This window comes from Meriones unguiculatus, chromosome 2 (assembly GCF_030254825.1).
Source record: "Meriones unguiculatus strain TT.TT164.6M chromosome 2, Bangor_MerUng_6.1, whole genome shotgun sequence".
Classification (NCBI taxonomy): Eukaryota; Metazoa; Chordata; class Mammalia; order Rodentia; family Muridae; genus Meriones; species Meriones unguiculatus.
The window spans coordinates 12,969,454-12,981,153 of NC_083350.1; positions in this window are offsets into that span (position 1 = coordinate 12,969,454).

Sequence of the window (11,700 nt, forward strand, 5' to 3'; positions counted from 1 at the left end):
GGCAAAAGGTTAGCCGTGCACCTCTGGTGTGCAGAGCCTGGGCTGAGCGTGGGATCCTCACTGGAAAGGTTGGCCTGAAAGTCTCCTGTGCCACCCACAGACGGTTCACGGAGAGCTACATCCCTGCCCCAGTTCTTGGAGGACAACCACCTGAGGGGGGCTGGGCCAAGAGGCCGGTGCCATTTGGGAGCGTTGGTCGTGGACATCACTCGAGTGTCCATAGAACTGAGAAAAGAAAGCGGGGACGGTTAAAATCCGGAGAGTGCGTCCTTCCCACCGAGGGGGAGGGGCAGCTTTAGGGATGCCGACGCGAACCATTCTCCCTAGGGAGTGTCAAACCTGGGGTGAGGGGAGGGATTGGCAAGTGTGGTTCAGGGGTTTCCAGGTAGAGCTCAGGGCTGGGGAGGGATTCTAGTGATGGGGACAGAAGTCAGGGCGACTGGGTGGGAGGTTTTGTGCCCTGGCCTAGTCCCTAAGTGGAGCACTCTTCCTCCGTTTGCACTTCTTGGGAAGTCTTGGCCTGGACGCTAACCCACCAAGGCTAACCCACCAAGGTGGAGGTGTGCTACTCTCCCCACCCTCACCCTGTCTTTTTCACTCGGAGAATTGATGTAGTGGTTCTCACTACCCCCTCCTCCTCTAATAAACGATTCCCATAGATTATTCGATGCGGAGAAGGAAGGCGGCTGCTTAAAAAACAAAAAGCCATAGCCCTAATGAGTTCAATTACAATGTGGTAAACACATTGCCTCTACGCTTTAATTAAGCCTGCTGCCCAATTTTAACTCATTAGTAATTCATTAAGAGAACAGCCCCGTGCTGGCGGGTGGAAGGCACCGCAGACGAACAGCGCTGGGCAGAGTCCGCGCGCTGCCGCCTCCAGCGGCCCTTGCTTTGGGCCTAGGCGAACCAGGTACGCAACCCAGCGGCTTCAGTGTCTGTTAAAACCGGAATCCCCTCCCAGACGCCCAGGCTTGGCAACTCTGAGCGCCCAAGATGACCTGTCCAATCCCAGTCCCTTGGGTTTTGTAACAGTTTGCAGACCTGTTGGGTAGGTAAGGGTGATGGAGGGCGGAGCCTCGGCTGGGGAAAAAGTCCTCAGATGAAAGCAGGTGACCACGTTAGGTGCGTTAGTGCTGTCACTTTTTAGACGGAAAAAAAGCTAGGTTTGCCTTTAGCTCTCAGTGCTACTATAGTCTGCACGCTTGTAGAGAAACCAAACCATCCTTTTTGGGCCAGGGATGAGGATGGTGGTGGGATGTTGGATTTAGAAGGGGAGATCTGGAGGTCGGAGCCCAGAATCCTCTTCGCTCTCTTCCGAGTGGCTAAGACTGGGGCTCATGCGGGTCGAGAGCAGCACTTGAGACCATCCCATTGTGGACAGAAAGGGTAAGAGTGTGGGAGAGTGGATCCTGCCCTGGCAACGGGCCAGCAAACTGTTCCGGTCGTTCTGTCTCCTAACGGAGAGCACTTAGGAAGCCCCTCCCTCTCCCCTGGCCTTGGCAAGTTCTGGAAAGAAAGTGTCGGCAGGCATATTCTGGGGGGTGGGGGGTGGGGGCTTTCACAGTTTGGGTAGGTCCCCAGGTTCCAGCGTGAAGTTTCTAAAGCAAAGGGCCCACAGAGAGAGGGTTACAGAGAGAAGCTTTGGTTAAGGAAAAGGATTTGGCGCACTTTCCTGCCCCACTTTTGGAGCTTTCTTTGGTTCGAAGAATTGCTGGTCTCCCCGGCTGCTCACCGCGCCCCCTAGGTGCGGCGGGAACTTGTCCAGGGCGGCCAGGGCCGGCTCCGCCTCCGAGGGCGGGTGGGGACTCCGGGCGGTCAGCGCCGAGCCAGGGGCTAGGGCTGTTCGAGCTCCTTCTTCCCCGGAGCGCTCCTCGGTCGCCGGCCGCGTCTGCGCCAGTCTGGCCGCCCCGTACCCGCGTCCTAGCAGCTGCTTCTGGAAGAGAGCGCACGGACGGGAGCTCCTCTCGGCGGAGGGTAAAGGTCCCGCGCCAGGGGGCCCAGGAGGAGCGGGCACTCGGCTGACTCCTCCGTGCTTGGCCAGGGTGCGCTGGGGGGGGGGGGGGGGTCTTGAATTTTGGTCTACCGGCTCCCGGGATAGAAATACTGCGGGTTCCGGTCCCTGATGCGATGCGGCCCTGGTCTGGTGAGTGTCGCTTCTGGTTGCTTTTCCGGAGCCTGGCGCTGACCAGGTCTCGCTCCCAGGGTTTGGCCTTGCCGCAGCAGCGTCTTCCCGCGCTCGGAGGAGTGGCCTTCCCGGAGCTCGCTGCGAGAAAGGCTGCTCCAGGGCCGGGCGGGAGCAAGCAAAGTGGAAAACTGACCCGCACAGCAGGCGGTCCGGGCGCCTAAGCTGCCGAAGAGCAGCGGTGGGATCAGCAAAGCGAACAAGTGGGCAGCCTCGCAGTCAACCCCCCTCTTTCTAAGAATTGCCGGGTTTGGAATCCAGTTAGATGTCTGTGGGGGAATTCAGAAGCAAGAGGGCATTTATCCACTCTGGGGGGAAAAAGTTAACGGGAACAATATTTCAGAGACGTCCCTCACGCCTGATGTTAATTACAACTGAAATAGTCTTCCTTATTTTTTTTCCCTTCTCTAATTCAAGGACTGGTGGGTGAGACATACTCTGTTCCTGTTGACAGTAGAATAATTAAGTAGTGTGTGTGTGTGTGTGTGTGTGTGTGTGTTTTGGGAGAAGGGTCACTTTCCTACACTGTCAGGTGAAACCTTTAGAACTATCCCTGTCCTCTGCAAAAGATAGTCTTATTTGTCAAGAGCGTCTATTCAAACCCCAATCCAACCCCAACCTGCATTTTTCTTGCCCAGGACGCTGAGAACAGGACAGGAAGCTAGGGTAGAGCTTAGAGATGCCAGGGTTTGCCAAGGTGGGCCTAAATGAATCTGTGGGTTTCATACAATTTGCTTTCCTTTTTTTTTTTTTTTTTTTCTTTTGTGACTTCTCCTTCCCCACAGGACTGGCGGCTGTGGCAACAGATCCTTAGAAATCGACCATTAAAATACTAAAAATGTTGTTTACTCTATTGATGTGTGTCTCTAAGGACAAGGATGTCACCCCATAGTTTACTACTGTAGAATGAGAGAGTTGTGGAGTGGGAGGAAGAGAATACGTCTTTGCTAAAGCACAGAAAGTGAAGATCCTGATTTACTAACCCCAAATAGGCAGGCTAGTAACTGTTCACAAGCCTGTCTTCACAGAGCTGATGGAGAACGGACAATAGCTTATGACAGCCAAGTGGGAGGTTCTGGAGATGGTGTCTTGAGACTCACTGTAGAACAAGTAAAACAGGAAGAGCCTGTTGACTCATTCTTGAGGCTTTTTTTTTTTTTTTGCAAAGAAGGAAAAACATTCACAATGAAAATACTTATATGTTAGCTGCAAGTAGAACCGTTCACTTAATTATTATGTGACTATCTTGAGTTAAGGAACCATTGTCCACTTTTTACAGACTTTGAAAACTGAAACTCAGAGCAGGTACCTTTTTCTCAAGACCACGCAGCTTGGTAAGTAGCAAACCCTGTTTCAAGTTAATATCTGTTTAGATTTTGAAATATCCTCTCAACTAATAAACCATACTATGGATCACTTCACATTCACCACATCACGTTATCCTGGCAGCATTATCAAGTAGTTATGGCCCTCATTAGCTGCATTTGACTGTGATTCTCAGTTCATCAGGCAGAACCGTGACAGTTCATTTGGAAACCGATATTTGGGAAAAGATATTTGAGAAATACCACTGTTCTGGTTTGGTTAGGGATTGTCACCCAGAGGTTCATGTGTTACATGTTTGGTCCTTGATGTGACAGGATTAAAAGGTAGCAGAGTCTTTAAGAGGTGGAACCTAGTGGGAGGTAGCTAGGTCAATGGGTGCTTGACCTCAGAAATGATTAATGTGATTTGCTGGGGACTCCTAATTAGTTTTCTTGAGAACAAGTTGCTACGCATGAACAGGCTTCAAGGCTGGAGTTGTAGCTCACAGGCGCACGCACGCACGCACTCATGGAAAAAAAAAGAAGCAAACAAGCAAGCAAGCCAAGATACTAGGGCTGACTTCTAGATCTTTTTCTTACTTCTTCTCTTATGATGCCCTCTAGTATTAGGCTCTCACTGAAAGCCACACTGATGGAGTTGCTGAGTTTTGAACATTCTGTCTAAAGAAACCATTGGGTTTCCCCCCACCCCCATCTGTCTGTCAGTCTGCCTGCCTATTTGAGACAGGGTTTCACCAGGAATTCTTGGCTGGCTTAAAAATCTGAGATCCACCTGCCTCTGCCTCCTAAATTCTGGGATTTACCACATCCAGCTACTCTTTGGTTTTTGAACAGGATCTCATGTAGCCCAGGCTGCCCTCAAAGCCACTATAACAGTGAGATTGACCTTAAAATCTTTGTCTTATTTTCTGAGTACTGGGTTGTAGAAGCATACCACCCCATGTGGTGAAGAAACTTTTTTTTTTTAAATTTATATGTCACCTTATTTCAGGGAATTTTAATGCATCAAAGGAAAACAGACTAATACAACTTCAACGGAAGATGACAATGTTTCAAGGCCTTTGGTTAGGCACCAGACTTCTGTCTTTTCTATCATCAAAACATTAACTTCCAACTTGATGCAAGTTGATGATGTCTTTATTTCAGCTCATGTAGCCGGAACCCAGAAAGTTGGAATGGGGTGGGGTACTTTGACATCTATAGAGGGTTAAACTCTCTTCCAGCTCTCAGAAGCCATTAACTTGGTGTCAGTTGGCAGTGCTGAAGTTTCCTAAAGTCATGTATACCTGGCCCTCCTAGAGAGAAAACCAGGCACTCCAAAGAGCAAAGCCAGTTTCTGGGACTCAGCAGCATGCTCCAAAGGTAATATTGAATAGACAGCAATAGACCACAGCTTGGATTCCCTGAAGGGCATGATTTGAGCACAGTGGAGTACGTGGCCAAAGCACACAAACGCTTACAGCCGATGGGCACACAGAATTAAGAGAATCTCCCAATGTGGCTGACCTGGCTCATTCTATGGATATCTAATAGATGCCAGCATTTCTTTGGGATACATGTGGGGCCTGAACTGTGCCCAGAGCTGTGTACAGGTAAACAGACAGACCCTAGCCCCAGTTGGATGACAATAAATCTAATGGTTGATGGCTGTTTTTTTTTTTTTTTTTTTTTTTTTTTTGTTTGTTTGTTTTCTATCACATTAACCTCTGAATATTTTAACCAATGTTCTTCTAGGAGCAATTCATTTATTTTTTTTTCTATTTGTAGGACAGTGCACAAGATCCAGTCAACTCATTCTCCTGGCCCTGACACAAGGGGCTGTGAAAGCTGAGAGAGTTTACCTCCAGAGTCATCCTGGGAAGCAATGGCAGAAACACCTTAAACCCGTCCTTGGCTTGGCCCTTGGTGTTTTAAGTCGTCTTCACTGTGAAAGATCATCTTATAAGTAGTTTAATAGCAACCATTAACTGATTGATATACATGAATCTATCTTTGGATGGCATATATTCTTCATTTATCTGGCTAGCCAGCAGCAGAAATGTACTTCATATCAGGAAAAAGCCAGGTTTGTCGATACTCTATCATTATGATACATGTGGGGTGAGGTTATTTCAAAGTTCATCTGGTCTGTGGAGTGAGGCACTTGAAGGACAGGCTGTCTTAGTCTCTTTGTCATTTTTGGCTGTTCAGGAAGGAAAAAAAATTCCACAGAGGGTTTCCCCCCTCCCCTTTTAAAGCTTGTTATGAGCAGGAAGTGAGAAGTAGGAATGAGAATCTATAGCTAAGGGCTGGAGAGATGGCTCAGCAGTTAAGAGCACACACTGCTTCCAGAGGACTGTTTCCAGAGGCTGTTTCTTGTCCCACATTAGTCAGGAGGTCTGACCTTAGGGGACATCAGAGCTAGTCTCTTATTAGTGTTTTTAGGATGGGAACCTGACACACCCCGAGGAAGTGACAGAGTGTTACTTTGTGGGATTTCTCCCTCTGTGTCCTGAAATCTGTTCTTTGGGGACCTCATGCAGGGCAGCACATGTTCTCAGAGGTTGCAAGAGTTTCTATCTCTTCTCTAGGTGCCATTTTGTCTTCTTCCTCCTCCTCCTCTTCTTCATCTCTTTCTTTTTCCCTTCCTATCCCTCCCCATCCCTTCCCTTTTCTTCCTCTCCTCCCCCTCCACTCCCCTCCCCTTCCTTTTCTCTTCCTTTCCCCTCCCCATCCCTTCTCTCCCCCTCCCTTTCTCTTCTCTCCCTTCCCCTTCCCTCCCCTTCCCTCCCCTTCCCTCCCCTTCCCTCCCCTCCTCATCCCTTCCCTTCTCTTCCTCTCCTCCCCTCCCCTCCCCTTCCCTTTCTTTTCTCTCCCTTCCCCTTCCCTCCCCTTCCCTCCCCTTCCCTCCCCTCCTCTTCCCTTCCCTTCTTTCCTGCCATGTATCTGCAAAAGTAGTTCCTTGTCCTGACTTCATCAGTTATCAGCCGATATTTGGCCATTCCTTCATGTGAATGCTCTTTATTTGTCTGTTTGTTTGGTTTGGTTTTTCAAGACAGGGTTTCTCTGTGTAGTCTTGGCTGAACAGGACTGACTTTGTAGACTAGGCTGGCCTCCAACTCAAGAGATCTGCCTGTTTCTGCCTCCCAGAGTGCTGGGATTACAGGCCCGGCTGAATGCTCTTTTCTTACTGGCTATCTTATGTATTTTGTTTTGATGTTTTTCATTTATACACAATGATGTGCTTATTACGGACTTTCTGATTTTGAGGATGGATATTTTTAACAGTTCTAGAAAACTGTCAGCGGTTGTCCCTCTAGACATCACTTCGTCCACAGTCTCTATGTCTCTGGAGCTCTGGTAGAATCTGCCTTAGTCTACTAAACATGCCTTGAAAACATTTTTGCCATGACTTTTGGCTAACTTATTTAAAATTGCCCTCCAATTTAATAAGTCTATCTTCAACTGCATTTAAACTACTACTTTAGCAATTTATTAAACTTTCAATTATATATACGTATACACATGTGTATGTACTTATATGTACATTCATGTACACACATAATATGGATTCTCTCTTGTGTTCTTCCAAACATGTGCAGTTGTACTGAATGCCTTATGTTCTTTACACAAATTTCTAAGCATCTCACTTGTGTTGTACTCATGATGAGCATACTTAGGGTGCAGTTACTGTTTGTTGAATGTCAACTGATAACATTATCCGAGCTCTTTCCTAGGTGATGATTTGCTGTCTTTAAGTCTGACAATCTTTTTTCTGGTGTATTTTGTGATTTTTGACTGAAAGTTGGACATTTTATTTGAAAATTTATCTGTGGGAATTCTTTATAAAGTCACATTCCTCTAGGAAGGACTTGCATTACCTTTTTCGTTAGCACCTATTAAGTGTATAAGGTAATAGGTTTTGTGACAATGTTTCCATTCATGTATATAATGTACTTGCCACGTGATCTGCTTTGACCATATTTACCTTATCTATGACGGTTTCTCCTCTTCTCCAGCTTAAGACTTGCATTCTTCTTTCTAGTCACCTGTACATACAATTATTGTTCACCAAGATTATTCTTAAAACAACTTTACTAAAGTATCATGCACATATAAGAAATTTCACCTATTTAAAGTGTATAATTCAGTTGTGCAACCACCATCATGATCAGTCTTTAAACTTTTCTGTAGCTTCCAAGGTTCTCTCTGCCTGTTTGTAGTTATGAAGTACTTTTACCCCTCAGCTCCATGAACTCACAAGTCTATTCATTTATTTATTTAATGTGCTTTGGTTGTTTAACCTAAATGTATGCCTGTGTGAGGGTGTCAGATACCCTGGAATGGAAGTTACAGACAGTTGTGAGCTCCCGCATGGGTGCTGGGAACTGAACCAGGGTCCTCTGGAAGAATAGCCAGTGCTCTTAACCTCTGAACCATCTCTCCAGCCCCTCACTTCTTATATAGATTAAGTGTTTTGGATATTTCATACAAATAAAATCATATAATATGTAGTTTAAAAGTTAATTTTTTTTTCGGTATTTGGTCTCATATCCTAATGACTTTGAGGTTTATTCATGTTCCTAGGATCATTTTAATTTCTAACTAGAAATCTTTTGGGCTGTATAAGCAGCACAAATTAAGACTAGAATCCCGTGCAAGGCCTAGATTTTTATATACATTTCCCCATCAATGATTAGTCTGAAAGAGACAAATAGATAACCTGAGAATGGATTATTTGCCCTTTAGGAAACAGCTTAGATCTCTGTGATCCTATCTCCATGTGAGGGTTCCGTGTAGACTCTTGCCTTAGGGATAATGCAATCATCAAGGATGGACATCAACGTCTTCAGGCTATGGGGGAACCCTCAGGGCAAGTCAGTCCTGCCATCATCCCTGAGATTCTTTTTCCAACTTCTCGACCATTTCATTTATCCAAAAGAGAATCCCATTTTGCAATGAAACAATGGATAATAGGAACTATGATCAGGCTGAATTTTGTTCTTAAACGTTAAAGCTTTAGATTCATGTTCATTGGGAAAGAAACAGCATGAGCCAAGTAGTGAAAAAGCATGATGGCATAGGTTTTAATCTGTGGAGGCAGGGTTAGGGGCATCTTAAGTAAGTGGTGAAAAGTGAGCTCAAGGCCATCAGGGCAATGAGAAAAAAATCCCACTGAGATGGGTTTGTAGGACTTACATCCGAATGTAGAAGTCATTTTTTTTTTTTTAATTTTAGTTTACCTTTACAAAACATTTAGAAGTTCCCTGATGACAGCATGACCCTCCTCTGCACACTTGTTGGGGCTCCAGTCGGGGCATGTTTGTTGGTGGGTGTTGACTAACTCTTTTGGCTGTCTTCACATTTGCATGGCCTCTCCTCTGTGTGGATCCTCTGGTGCCTAAGCAGAATGGGTCTAAGGGCGAATGCCCTGCAGCAAACCCTGTGCTTGCATGGTTTCTCACTGTGCACGCGCTGGTGATCTTGGAGGTGTGAGGACTGCACAGGCGCCTTATTGCAGCAGCTGCACTGAAGGGATCCCTCTGGTGGATGATGAGCCGCAATTTGCGGAGAAAGCCCTTCTTGTACACACTGTGTAGTACCTGTCTTCCAGTGGAAGGACCAAGGGGGTCTATAGGACTTAGTGGCTCAGCTGACTCCAGCCCATCTTGTTCTGAGGGTTCCAGGCTGTGCCAAAGCATGGTTCCTCCATAGGACCCTTTGCTGCTTTCCACCCCACTCTCCTTGATGAAGACATGGAGGCCCGAGGCTATGGAGGTTAGATAAACTCTCTGCCACCAGCTGGTCCAGGATCTCTTTCTTAGTGTGCAGGTCAGACACCAGCTGCTAACCACTGAAGGTTCGACTCAGAGTCTCCTCAGATCATGAATGGGGTCTGACCTTGCTGAAGAGGTAAGTATTCTTGTTGTCTTGGGTGCTGGGATATGAACCATGGCAACTTTTGACCTGAGACTGTCCTAGGACTTTCCTTGATGGAGTGTGAATATCATGCTTATAGCCTCATGCAGGGTACAGTTCTCCCCGAGTCTCTGACGAGTTCTAGATTGTGATGCTTTGGTGAGGTCTGTCTGGAGAGGTGCTCCCTGCTTCCTCACAAGTCTCCCCCTGTCTTTTTGCCTGCAACCTTAGGTGTGGGAGCATGTCTCAAAAACCCACTGTTAGAAATGACCCACTGCTTTGACTGGTTAGGAAGGGACTAGGGGGCATTCTCAATCCTCCCGCCTTAGCTCCTTGTCAATGAGTTTCTTATCTCATTTTGGTAATGTCACTCATGTTCTGTCAGCTTGTTGATACAAAATACCATGAGATGCACCTCTTGGTGTTTGCTCTGTCAGGTTCCAGGTTCTGGGAAGTTGTAATTGAGCTCTACGCTGTATGGAGTTGGCAGAGTCCTCAGTACTGTTCGCAGAAGACTGTGGGTAACAGTTTCTCCTGCTGTGAGGAGAGCGGAGAGTGGGACAGAGAGGTGTCACTTAGTCACTTGCATTTGGAGTTGAGGGCGCCCCAGACAATACCCGCAGCCTCGCCTCTGGTGCCATTATCAGGCACTGTTTGGGAACTGGTTGGTGCTGCATTTGTGTTGGTGTCCACATGGCTTCCTGCTGAGGACCAAAAGACAGTCTCAAGAACCCCAGAGGGAAGAAGCTGGGGTCACTACTATAGGAAAAGTCATACCAAAAAGCCAGCTGTTGGACTGAATACAAGAAGTAAGTTTTTTAAGTTTATAAACTTATAAAGTTTATAAGAAATGCAATGACACTGGTCATGGTGACGCACAACTTTAATCCCAGCACTCTGGAGGCAGATACAGGCGGAACAGATCAAGGTCAGCCCTGTTCAGAGAGCAAATTTCAGGCTATGTAGACCTTGTCTTAAAAAAGGGGGAGGGGCAATGTAAGTTCCACGCCTGTTTTCTAGAAATGTCTTCTGGGAAAATCAGATTTTATTATATATATGCCAAGATGGGTTAAAAAAATATTCAAAGCAACACTCACACCTTTCCCTTATTCTTTTTAAAAAATTATATTAGTTTATTTACTTTACCTCCCAAATGTGCCCTCTTCACAGCACCCCCACTTCCTTTTCCCCCCAGAAAAGCGAAGCCTCCTTCCCCCCTTATTAACCCTCCCCAGCACATCAAGTCGCATCAGGACATATCTTCATCTCCTGAGGCCAGGCAAGGCAGCCCTGCCAGGGGGAAGTGATCCAAAAGCAGTCAATAAAGTCCATGTTAGAAACAGTCCCCCCTCCACTTGCCGGGCACCCCATCTGAAGACCAACCTGCCCGTCAGATACATGTGTGCAGGGGGCATCGGTCCAGATCATGCATGCTCCTTGGTTGATGTCTCAGTTTCTGTAAGCCCCCATGAGACTGGGTTAGTTGTCTCTGTTGGTCTTCTTATAAGGTTCCTGTCCCCTCCAGGTCCTTCCGTCTTTCCCCCAACACTTCCAAAGGAACTCCAGAGCTCTGCTGCATGCTTGGCTGCAAGAGTCAGCATCTGTGTTGATCTGCTGTTGACTGGAGCCTCCCAGGCTACAGTCAAGTTAGACTCCTGTCTGCAAGCAGAGCAGATCATTATCACTGCCAGTTGCTGTCTCTCTACTGTGGGGTGGGTCTCAGGTTGGGCCAATTATTGTTTGGACTTTTCTTCTATCTTTGTTCCCTCATCCCTACATTTCTTGTAGGTAGGGCAATTTTTTGGTTCACAGGTCTTGTCAATGGGTTGTTGATCCCTTCCTTCCTCTAGCCCTGACTGGCTAGGAGGTGGTCACTTCAGGCTTCCCCCCCCCCCCCGACCTCGTTAGGAGTCTCAGCTAGAATCACACCTGTATCTTCCCAGGCGCCTACCCTGTAGCAGGACTCGAGCTTGACCAAGAGCTGTCCCTCCCCAGTTTCCCTTCTTGTTCCCATCCCTCTCACCTCCCACCCCCATTCTCCCCACATCTGATCCCCACCTTTATTTCCCTGCCCATTCCATCTCCTGTCCAGTTCCCTCTCTTCATCCATTTCTGCTGTCTATTCTATTTCCCCTTCTGAGTGACATTCAGGCATCCTCTCTTGGGCCCTCCTTGTTACTTAGCTTCTTTGGGTCTGTGGATTGTAGTATGTTTCTCCTGTATTATAGGTCTAATATCCACTTATAAGTGAGTACATACCATGTGCATCTTTCTGGGTCTGGGTTACCTCAC